Source organism: Nothoprocta perdicaria, unplaced genomic scaffold (assembly GCF_003342845.1).
Source record: "Nothoprocta perdicaria isolate Ctin4 unplaced genomic scaffold, notPer1 scaffold_201, whole genome shotgun sequence".
Taxonomy (NCBI): domain Eukaryota; kingdom Metazoa; phylum Chordata; class Aves; order Tinamiformes; family Tinamidae; genus Nothoprocta; species Nothoprocta perdicaria.
In genome coordinates this window covers 524,848-534,903 of record NW_020455217.1, presented here as the reverse complement: position 1 = coordinate 534,903, position 10,056 = coordinate 524,848, and the positions used below count along the sequence as shown (strand labels likewise).

The 10,056-nt window shown below is 47.3% G+C and overlaps 1 long non-coding RNA gene across 1 annotated transcript; it reads right to left on the bottom strand.

Annotated features, from left to right (window-relative positions):
* Positions 1 to 1,211: 1,211 nt before the first annotated feature.
* On the bottom strand, positions 1,212 to 4,744 carry LOC112946315. Its single transcript, XR_003249212.1, has 3 exons — positions 4,428 to 4,744; positions 3,789 to 3,866; positions 1,212 to 1,270 (listed from the first exon to the last, which is right to left on the bottom strand). It is a non-coding gene; the product is annotated as an uncharacterized LOC112946315 (long non-coding RNA).
* Between the last annotated feature and the right edge of the window lie 5,312 nt (positions 4,745 to 10,056).

The window sequence follows — 10,056 nt, the reverse complement described above, 5'->3', positions numbered from 1 at the left end:
AATCAACGACCAGATGAAAATGTACTAGACCACACTGCCCCCTCTCTTCCTCTCGCTCCGTCTCCGTCTCCCTCGCACACTCTCACTCCTGGAAAGCCTCAGTGTCTGGTTACAGACTCTTTCGGATCCTTCCCCCCCTCCCCACCCGCGCCCTTTGCCAACTATCCTAGAGATTCCTCGCATGCCTACTTAAATCTCGAGCAGAATCGGGACGCGGCTGCCCCCGCCGCCAGCCCCGGCCGCCCCTCCCCAGGCATCCCCAACAACCCCCCCGCATCCCCGCGGGGCCCCTTCCCGCGTCCCGGGGGGGGGGGGACACGCAGCCCTGCCGCCCCCCCGCCCCGGCCCCCCGCGCTCTTTTACCGGCTCTGTGCCCTTGGCTTTTGAAATGAACTCGTCAGCCGGTGCTCGCGGCCGCGCTGCAGCCGCCGCGCGCGCAACACACACCCTGCGCTGCAGACATGTTACTCACTGCCCAAGCATTTCCTCCCGCATGTCCGTCGGGCGCGTATGCACTTCATTGATCACCCCCAATCCCCTGATAACAATAAATAATAACGCCGGCGGTGAACAGCAGCGCTGGGGGAGGCAAGGATGACGACTAGATTCGCATGGTGCTGGAGGAGGCCGGCGCGCTGCGCGGCTCTGCCCCCCGGGACCCCCGCGGTGCCCGGGTCTCACCTGAGCCCCCGTGTGCCCTGGCTATGGGGCAGGGAAGGGCCGAGCCCCGTGCTGCAGAGCTGCGCCGGGCGCGGAAATGAATCAATAAGGCAGCTTCTTTGTTACGGCGCGCACGGCACCGATGCTCTAGGGCGACAGCGGTAGCTGGTACCCAGCGATCTTGATAGGGGCACACTGGGATACTCAAAGCAGCCACTGGGCTCCCCTGGACATCAGCTGCCTTTGCATGAGGGCAGAGCATCCCTGTGAGAAAGGCCAGGTGCGGGAGGTCCTCTGCTAACCAGCCCTCCGGCAYGGGCCAGCTATCCGCAGGGCTTTGGTGCCAGGGCTTGGGGCTCTGTCTCCCCGTTTAGGGGGGCTCACAGGGGCAGGGAGGAGGTTCCTGGGGGATTCAGGCTGCTTAGGTGCCTCGCGTGGTCCCGGCACGGAGAGCGGGCGCAGCACAAGCGCTCGGCAGGCTGGGGAGGGAGGGTCCACGTGGAAGGCATTGACTCACTGGGGTGACTCCCTGGGCGCAGGAGCCCAACCGCAACTCCAGGCACTCGGCTGGCAGCAGCCCGGGATGCAGCTCGGCTGCCACGTGCAGGGGCTGGAACAACAGAAAGAGGCGTATGGAAATACACATACCATCCATAATCCAACTGCTGGGTGCAATGCAGAAATCCCTGCGTGACAGAGGAGGCTGGATTATGTAAGGAAGTCGGTCCGGGAATCCAAGGATGCAAATTTTCTCATTTATACCAAAGTAATCCTGATTGGCATCAGCCTACATAGGGGAAGAATCAAACCCTATGTACTGAAGGATCTAATCTKTGGGAAAAGTAGACTGGATTAGAGAGACTGTATCTGTCACCCATCCTTAGACTCCCTATACAGACTCCCTCCTCGGCACTACAATAATGTGGAAGATTTGTGGTCACACAGAGCAAYTTATATCCATTGTTTTTCTCATATTCCCCTACCTTCCTCCTCCCTCCACCCCCCAAAATGTTTGATTTTTTGAAGTTTTGCTGCAAACACATCATTTCTTTATATAATTTAAGCAAGTCTTTGGAGGATACTTATTTCAAGCAGTTAACACCTGACCCCAATTTTTGTGGGTAATTAGTGAGCTAGATAACCACACAAAGTGGGTAATTATTTAGTACCCAAGGGTACTGTACAAGAGGGTAGAGGCTGGCAATGTTAACAAAAGCACATCTCTAATTATTGTATCTATACTGGCAATGTTTTAAGAACAGTTACTCCATCTAATGATCCGTGATAAATCAGTAAACTATTTTGCTTCCCTTAGCATATATGCCCAGTCTAATCAAGGGCAGGATGTGAGGGCAAAGCAAATGGAAGAGCCAGCTTTGGAATATGCACAGGCTCGCAGAGAAAGCAGCAGCAACCACTTGGATGAGCTGGGAAGGTGGGAAGCGTCTGCTCTAGAACAGCAGAACCTACTAGCTGTYGCTATTGACCAACAGGTTGGTGGCAACCACTTGAAAAGCCACATCAGGAGAAGCCCCCAAATGGCACTTCAGGCCTCCTTCCCACTTAGGTAACGTGGCCAAGCTGGGGGATCTTTGTATGCAACAGCAATAACTCCAATCATGCCTTAACAGGCTTCAGTTCTGCTCATTGCAAATCACTTTGAAAGCTGCGCAGATGAGACCTTTTGTTTTCGTCGGGGAGCACTGTAAAAAACAAACCCATTTGACAAATTCCAAGTATCTGTCATTTCTCAGATTTAAGCTTTAAACACCTCTACACTTCTCCCTTACTTCGGCTTACTCTTTTTGGACCACTCAAGCCAGGCACTATAAAAGATGATACAAATGGCAATATCACGTGGCACAGGGGCTATCAGGAATTGGAAAAGTTTAAGTGGAAAAAGCTTGAGGATTTTCTCCTGGCTTCTCACACCTCTATYGTTTTTTCAGTGAACTAGGTGCAACTGAAAGATGCCTGAAAACTGTTCTGTAGTGACCAAAGGCATCTTTACCATGAGAATAGCAGAAATGTGCATCCACAACAGTCTGTCCTGCACCTGAAGGGACCTAGTATCTCTGTAGTCCACTAAGTCCTGAGTACGTCTGTCCATACATATTGTCCATATTGCCAACGTGAACAGGTTAAGAGGAGAAAAAATTGTACAAGTTTGTGGTCAGTCTAGACTGACTGAGATACAGACACCTGTCCRCTCTGGTTCTGAACTGTCTGGTGCTTCTGAACTGCACCAGAACCACCAGGCTTGTTTCATGTGGTACAAACCTACAAACCACTTAATAATCCCACAACCGACACCGGGCACCTGCTGCCATGCCGAGGTGAGTATAAATCAACTGGTACCCCCTTCACTAATCCTCTTAGGGAGACAGCTTGCCAGCAGAGGTCTTAGAGAAATGGAGTGAGAGGAAGTTCGCGGAGAAAAGCTGGAAAACAGAAAGGAAGAAGGAATTTAAAGGCAGAAGAAACCCTGGTAACTGTGTGGTTAATATTGTTGTGTTTTTTTCTGTGCCCAACTGGAATTAGCAAAGAAGAAAGAACACAGGAGTGAAGAGATGCTCAGACAGAGAGGATGCTTGAGAGTCTTAAGCATTAGCTATAAAAATCATATGGCCTTTTTGAGACAAGTTCATAACCTCGTTATGGACGAACTTAAGCCTTCCATCTTCCTGTGGTGGAGAAAATAAAAGGGGTGATTTTACCATACAGAGATCATTTGTGAGAGATCTTCAGAATAGTACTGCTGTCTGAGCTGTGTGGGCAGCACATGCTGGTATTTGAGAATATAAGAGAACGGTTCAAAMTGAACGTTTGTAGTGGAGACAAACCTATTGACAAATATGAGTGCTGGACTTGCCCAAGGGCACAAGAAAAGGTGCAAGTGCGCAGAGTGCAGCACACCAAGGACAGCAAAGCCGGGCAAGGGTGGCATGATTTGGGCACAACCAGAACTGAACTCTGTCTATTGAGTGGGTAGTCTGACAGCCAAAGGCTTCTAATTTGAGCACTGCTGTCTTGCATATTCTCCAATTTCGCATCAAGGCAGCGCTAAATTCCCTTCACTTCCTCCTACCTCGTTTCCCAGCAYGTAGCACAGACACAACAGTGCTTACCATGTCCTCAGAGTGTCTGGAGATCCTTACGAGAAAGCTGCCATGTCCAGATTACTCTTAGTATCCTCATCTGATGCCCTGTTAGTCAACACAGAGGATGGAGAATGGTTGAAGATCATCATGTGAGCTCTTTTTCATCACTGAAACCTCACCCAACTCACCCTCCCTTAACSGAACTCCCCCACCAACTCCCATCTCCAACCCCAAAATACACATTAATGATGGCAAACTGCCTCACCCAAGCCCTGTCCTGAGAGCTRTTCTGCAGAGAAAGGGATCCTTAGGTGTCTTCTCCCTTCCCCCAGTTCTTCTATCAGGTTTATCCAAGATCCTTGAGCTATATCAATCCCTGGTAGTGGAGAAGACTTAAAATAACAGGGTGACAATGCCACAAAACAATTTAATGCTGGGGYGAGCGGAGCAAGCGCAAAGTAAAATACAGCAGTGCTGCTCGCTTCATCCCGCAAGGGCCTTGGGATTCCACCCTGCACCGGTGCCCTTGTTCAAAGCCAAGGTTGGGAAAATGGGAAGAGTTCAGCAAAAGGTCAGCGGATGTAGCAGAGGGATTTGAAAAGAAAGGTTACAGCAGAGATGGATTCATACAATATCAAAGAGAAAGTATGAAAAGCAGGAATGTACCTAGAGTTATGTGCACGCTGTCTATGGGGAGCTCCCAATCCGCCCTTATCCGTGAGTTCTTCCATACGGTCCGGATTTAACCAAACACTGAAACTCAAGGTGAAACTCAAATTCAGCTGGATGAAGTCATGCAAACATCCATTACATCTACTCCTGCAAGATTTGCCATTTCCATATCACATAAAGCACCTGAAAACTCTCATATTTCAGACAATTTCAGGTCCACCAAAAAATGAAATCAACCTCGATTCAGCTTAAAACATGACCAAAGCTCCAAGAACCTCACTTAAATTTTAAATAAATCTATCCTGTTTTGAGCCTCTCTTGTGATCTAAGGTTTCATACTGAAAGTCTGACAAATTTTGAATTATTTCAGACACTAAGTGACAGAACTACATATGTATTTTAAAAAGAAAGTTAGTGCCTCATAGGCTAAGGATGGAATTATTTTTAAAAAATGGCATAAAGAAAAAAAACACACCATGGGGACACACTCCCCTCTGCCTCAGATACTGCACAAGAATTAAACCAACATGCAGAGCACCKTAGCATTATCGGACGCTGCTTGGTGGGCTCCAACCGCTGACCCCTGCCCGGGGACAGGCAGGAGCTGGCACAAAGCTGGCCGGAGGAATCCCAAATCACTGGTGATGACAGTGGCTCCAGTCCAAAGGACCTGTTCCTATTCCCAGCTCTGCCGCGAGAYGTGCCAAGTTGCTTGGGCAAGTCTCGCCATCTCTTTGTGCTTCCCTTTCTGCCCGCTTTATCTATTTAGACTGCCGGCTCCTGGGGATGGGGACTCGCTTCTCACGGGGTGAAACAAAATGCCAAGCCATTTAGGTATTGCTGTCAAAGAAATAACAGGCTTGGCAAGCCTSAATGCAAGTCTAGTCACCCTCACATCTTGTGAAGCTGGTCACAGAGGTCTTAATAGCCTGCGAGTTGTTCTCAGTTCCTTCCCTGGTGCCTAGGCTCTGCTAAAAATGAGAAAGCCACATATCAAAAGGCACATGACAGAGGCACAAATGCCAGTGTGCGAGCAAGACGTAGCAACCTCCAAGGACTTGCMTTTGGTCCCTCTGACACTGCTCAGGCCCTGTGGGCCAGCAACGGCAAGCGGAGCAGCCAGGCTCCCCGTCCGTGGTGCCAGCCCAGGCTTCTGCATCGCCTCACGCTGCAGTGCAGGCGGTAATACTCCCTCTGCTTAATAATAAATTACATTCTTGAAATTGAGTTTTTCAAGTGTAACAGTATCCTTTTCAGGTTGATTTTCTTCTTATAAGAGCTATATTAGATTATAAGTACCATTGGTTTTAACTTGGTACATCTAATGGATGTGTATGACAGCATGGAGGTAGCCCGCATGAAACATACCTTTCCATATGTTGTATACTCACTCACAGATCCAAAATGCCATGCAACATGACTGTATGATCTGTACATTAGTCTCCCRAAGACCCCTTACTAGGAATGAGGACCTCGATTTTAGAGACAGTAAATAAAACAAACAAACAAGTGACTTATCTGAGATCCCACAAGGGTGTCTGCAGCAGAATTGCAGAGTCTGCAGCACTGGTTTAATCAAAAAATATAAATTGTCCTGCTATGGTAGCAGAGACTGTGTACCGTCTTCTCTCCATTAATAATAAAAGAAGACAGGCCCCATGAGTTCCCATGAACAAGAATAACACTGGAGAGGATTTTAAAATTACAAAGCTAAGTCACCTGATGTCTAAGAGAAATCGGAGCAGCGCTTTCCTGGAAAAAGCGCATGCCAGGCACACCAGTAAACACCTACTCCCTGGTCCTGTTCCACCAGCCTGACCCTGATGCACGGAGAAGGCGCTTGCAAGCCCACCTGAACCCCCAAAGGATCCAGGATTAGTTTCTTCCTTTGCTATTTTCTTGTAGGAAGACATATTAACGCTATGTTTGCCCCTCCATACGGTGAGTTTTCTTAAATAGAAACGTATGYTATATACATATGGCCTTGGAAGGGGAACTGCATTAGCCTATTAACTATCCACWTTTGCTTTGGACTTGGCCAGCCACCTAGAAAACCTGCCAAGACCCTTCTGGCAGCCTYTTCCCAACAGTTCCAGGAAAACATGGAATATTCAAAGAATTTTGGGGCCTCCCAGCTTTGTTTGTCACCACTCTCCTTGCCCACTTAAAACTAAATCACAGGCGAATTGCTCTAATGCCCTATTAAAGATTTTAAAATGGCCTTCTSCACAGTAGGGTATCTGAGGACAAATCTCTGTTAATATATAATGCAAAGCCTACATTAATACATCATGTGATGTGGCATCAGGCAGACCAGGGACTTCACAACAAGGAAGGGGGGCTTCTCCATGAACAGGGAATTTCCCGCAGGAATTCTATCCTGTTTGGAGTTTTAAAAACTCCCTCAGATACCCAGGAGGGGGAGGAGAGTCATTTCCTCCTCATGGTACTCTAACAAATTATCGTTCAGGATTCAGGCCTGTGTTATTTGAGTAGAAGCAAACCAAACTGTCAAACCTTACATCAGAACTCACTACTCTCTGGGTCTCAAGGTGCTGCTTGAGCAATGTTTTTAAGGACATGCTCGAGTCCTGTTGCTTCGAGCTTGTAAGCTAACTTAATCAAGGCTTCAAAATGACCAAATGACATGATTCTACAACTGGGATTAAGAGCAGGAGCCAAGTAAATGGCAAATGGAAGCTTTTTCTTTGCAATCTAAAACAGGATATAACTGCTCTTAAAATCATGGTAGGAAAAGGGAAAAAATCCTGCTGTCATTTGCATGAACTAAGTTATTACTAACCAGAGGCAGAAATTGGCCCATCTGACTTGCACAGCTTCCTCTGGGTTTTAAAATGCAAGAGAAGCATGCTTTAAATAATTTGAAGAGRCTTTTTTTATTACACAGAAAAAGCCTCCCTGTGATTTCAGATGTCAAGTAGTCATCCTTAATTCCTAGCACTAATTTATGGATTAGATGTTTAACCCCTGACTTCGATATGGATTGAAAGTCTCTTGTTACCCAGAGCTACCCCCGGAGCCCCCCACATCCTGGCATTCCTGCAGGATGGCACCAGCTTTCTAGCCCTGGTTTTGGTGCAGGACTGACCCTGCACACTGTCTCGCGCTCAGGAACAGCACCTCGCATGCCCCGAGCCTCAGAAGTTGCCATGCCCTCCTCCTTGCTCCAGGGAACCTTTTCCAGCRCCTCAGCTCACTAGGCATGACACGTTTGCAATTCTGGACTTCACAGGCAGGTGACAATGGAGGCTAAATGACATACAAAATGCAAAGTCTTCAAAACATTACTCCTCATCACCCACAAATGAACATATCTAGACAAAACAGGGAGAACTGTAAGTACTTCCCTACCTTGGTTCTCTTCAGTTCATAAGGGTTCCCTGGGCTCAAGAGAAACATTCCCCGAGGGCGACGTTTGCACTGGTTGGTGTACTTAGGAAAATCCAAGACCCAGCTAAAATACAACTTAATGCAACTATCAGAGGTACATTCATTTACATACTTCCATCACATCTTCTAAAATATCTATATGTAATTATGTATCTTAATGTAATCTAATTGAAAATTCAGAAATATGGAATACATATGAACATACATATATATAAAAAATACATAACACTAGCCAGCAGCAAGACACACTATCATACMAGGTGCTCTTTCCTTCTTCTAAGGCACACTGCAGTGAGCTGGTGTGCATGCTTCCAGAGGGGCTGCCTGCATGCTGCTTGTAATAAGATTGCGGATATATATTTTGCAATTTAAAATTGCCTCTCTTCGATAATAAAACAGAGCGTCATAGGACCTGTCACACCAACAATTCCCCCAGCAGAGTTTGGATACTCTCCAGCCTCTTTTATTGAAGGCGGAAGAGAATATAGTTCTCCAATTCTGATGCAAAGTCCTGAGTAGTCACTTTATGAAATGCAGCTACTAACACAGGATTTATTGCAGCACTATGGCTATAACTTCCTGACTGATGACTTATATCCTAGAATCCTAGGAACAGAAATGATTTAGCTGGCTAACGACATCATTACTAACGTAGCAACATGCATACATTGATTTCACTTTTTTTTTCTCCTATAAGCCTAATGTTGTTTAATTTCCCATTCAGTAGCTATTCTCATACCACAACCAAAATATCGCAGAGCCCTTATAATATAAGCACCTCTTCTGTATTGCAAAAGTGATAGGAAGGGCTATTTCCCAAATCAACTCAAACCACAGGACTTCTGTAACAGAGAACAACRGTCTTTACACTTCTTCCCTTCCCAATTCCTTGCTGTTCTTCCTTATTTTCCTCACCCTCTAATAAAACCCTGTCCTCTAAGCCAACCACCTTGCTTCTGCGAGGCAAGGGAAAGCTAGGGGAAGCTGTGGCATTTGAGAGACTGCAAAGGCCACTCTTGCAAACGCCCTGATGCCACAACGGCTACTCTTTGTCAGGAGAGATGAATGGACACTTCAAACACAAGAAAAACAAACTTTTAAATACGCCCACATCAGCGGCATTGATCCGGGAATGGGTTTGACCTTCCATTTACAACAATTACTTAAATCTCATTAAAGTCACGGGATACAGAGGGTCTGTCTGCACTGCCCATGGGCCTGGCTGCAGCGGCCCCAAGCGCTGAGCTGCTGCTGCAGCCACACATCGCTGGCCGGTGCTGTGCAGAAGAGCCAGCTCAGCTCCACAGGTCCACATTACTTCTCACAATACCAGGGAACTCATTTAAGAAAGAAGGAAGAGATCCCAACGTATGTTTAAGTTCACATGCAGACCTGCAACCCAACTGGTCTGGCTTTTCCTCACCTCCGATGATGGGCTGCTCCACCTTGGCTCAATCACTTCATTTCTGCCTTCCTGTGCGCTCTGGTCGTGCAGTCCTTCCCCATCCCACACAGCAACCGCTCCCAGCTGCAGATGGGCCAGGACACTGGTACCCGTTACTGACGCTGCTCTACCACAGCTATTCGGTACACGGGCCCAAGTGAGGGCAAAACTTCTCTCTCTCCTTCATCTTCACACGTCAGTTGCAAACTAAGTAGCAAATTTAAAAAAATGGTTTTGTTTTATAAATGAAATCCTTGTAAGAAAGAGCAGTTTTGCAAAACACTTCAGCATCTGCCTGAGTGATTATGGCTTTCTGGGACACAGTCAGGTGCGTGAGTAAGAAACAGCCCATTCACAAAAAAAAATCCTCTCACACGACAACTGTTAGACATGACATTTACACGTCACTTAATTATAAATGACTCGATCCTGACATTTTGTTAACACGTTATGAAAGCCGTAATGAAACCCTATGAGCAGCGCGTCACACCTGTAACAAAGACGAGCTTCAGAGCAATCACAGCCTTGTCAGCAGATCTCGGCAAAAGGTGCCAGAATCCCACACCTGAACTCACATCCGAACTGGGTTGATCCTCCACGGCCCGCGAAGGCATTGGGAAAGCCCTGTCCTGCAACGCTCGTTCCTGGTGGAGCAACGCAGTGCTCCAGCTGCAGGAACCTACCGGAGGACAGACATCAAGGACTTCACACTGGCTACCTTTACACTGCTCTTCCAAGTGTTCCTGAGAAAGGCAAGCTTTTTTTTTT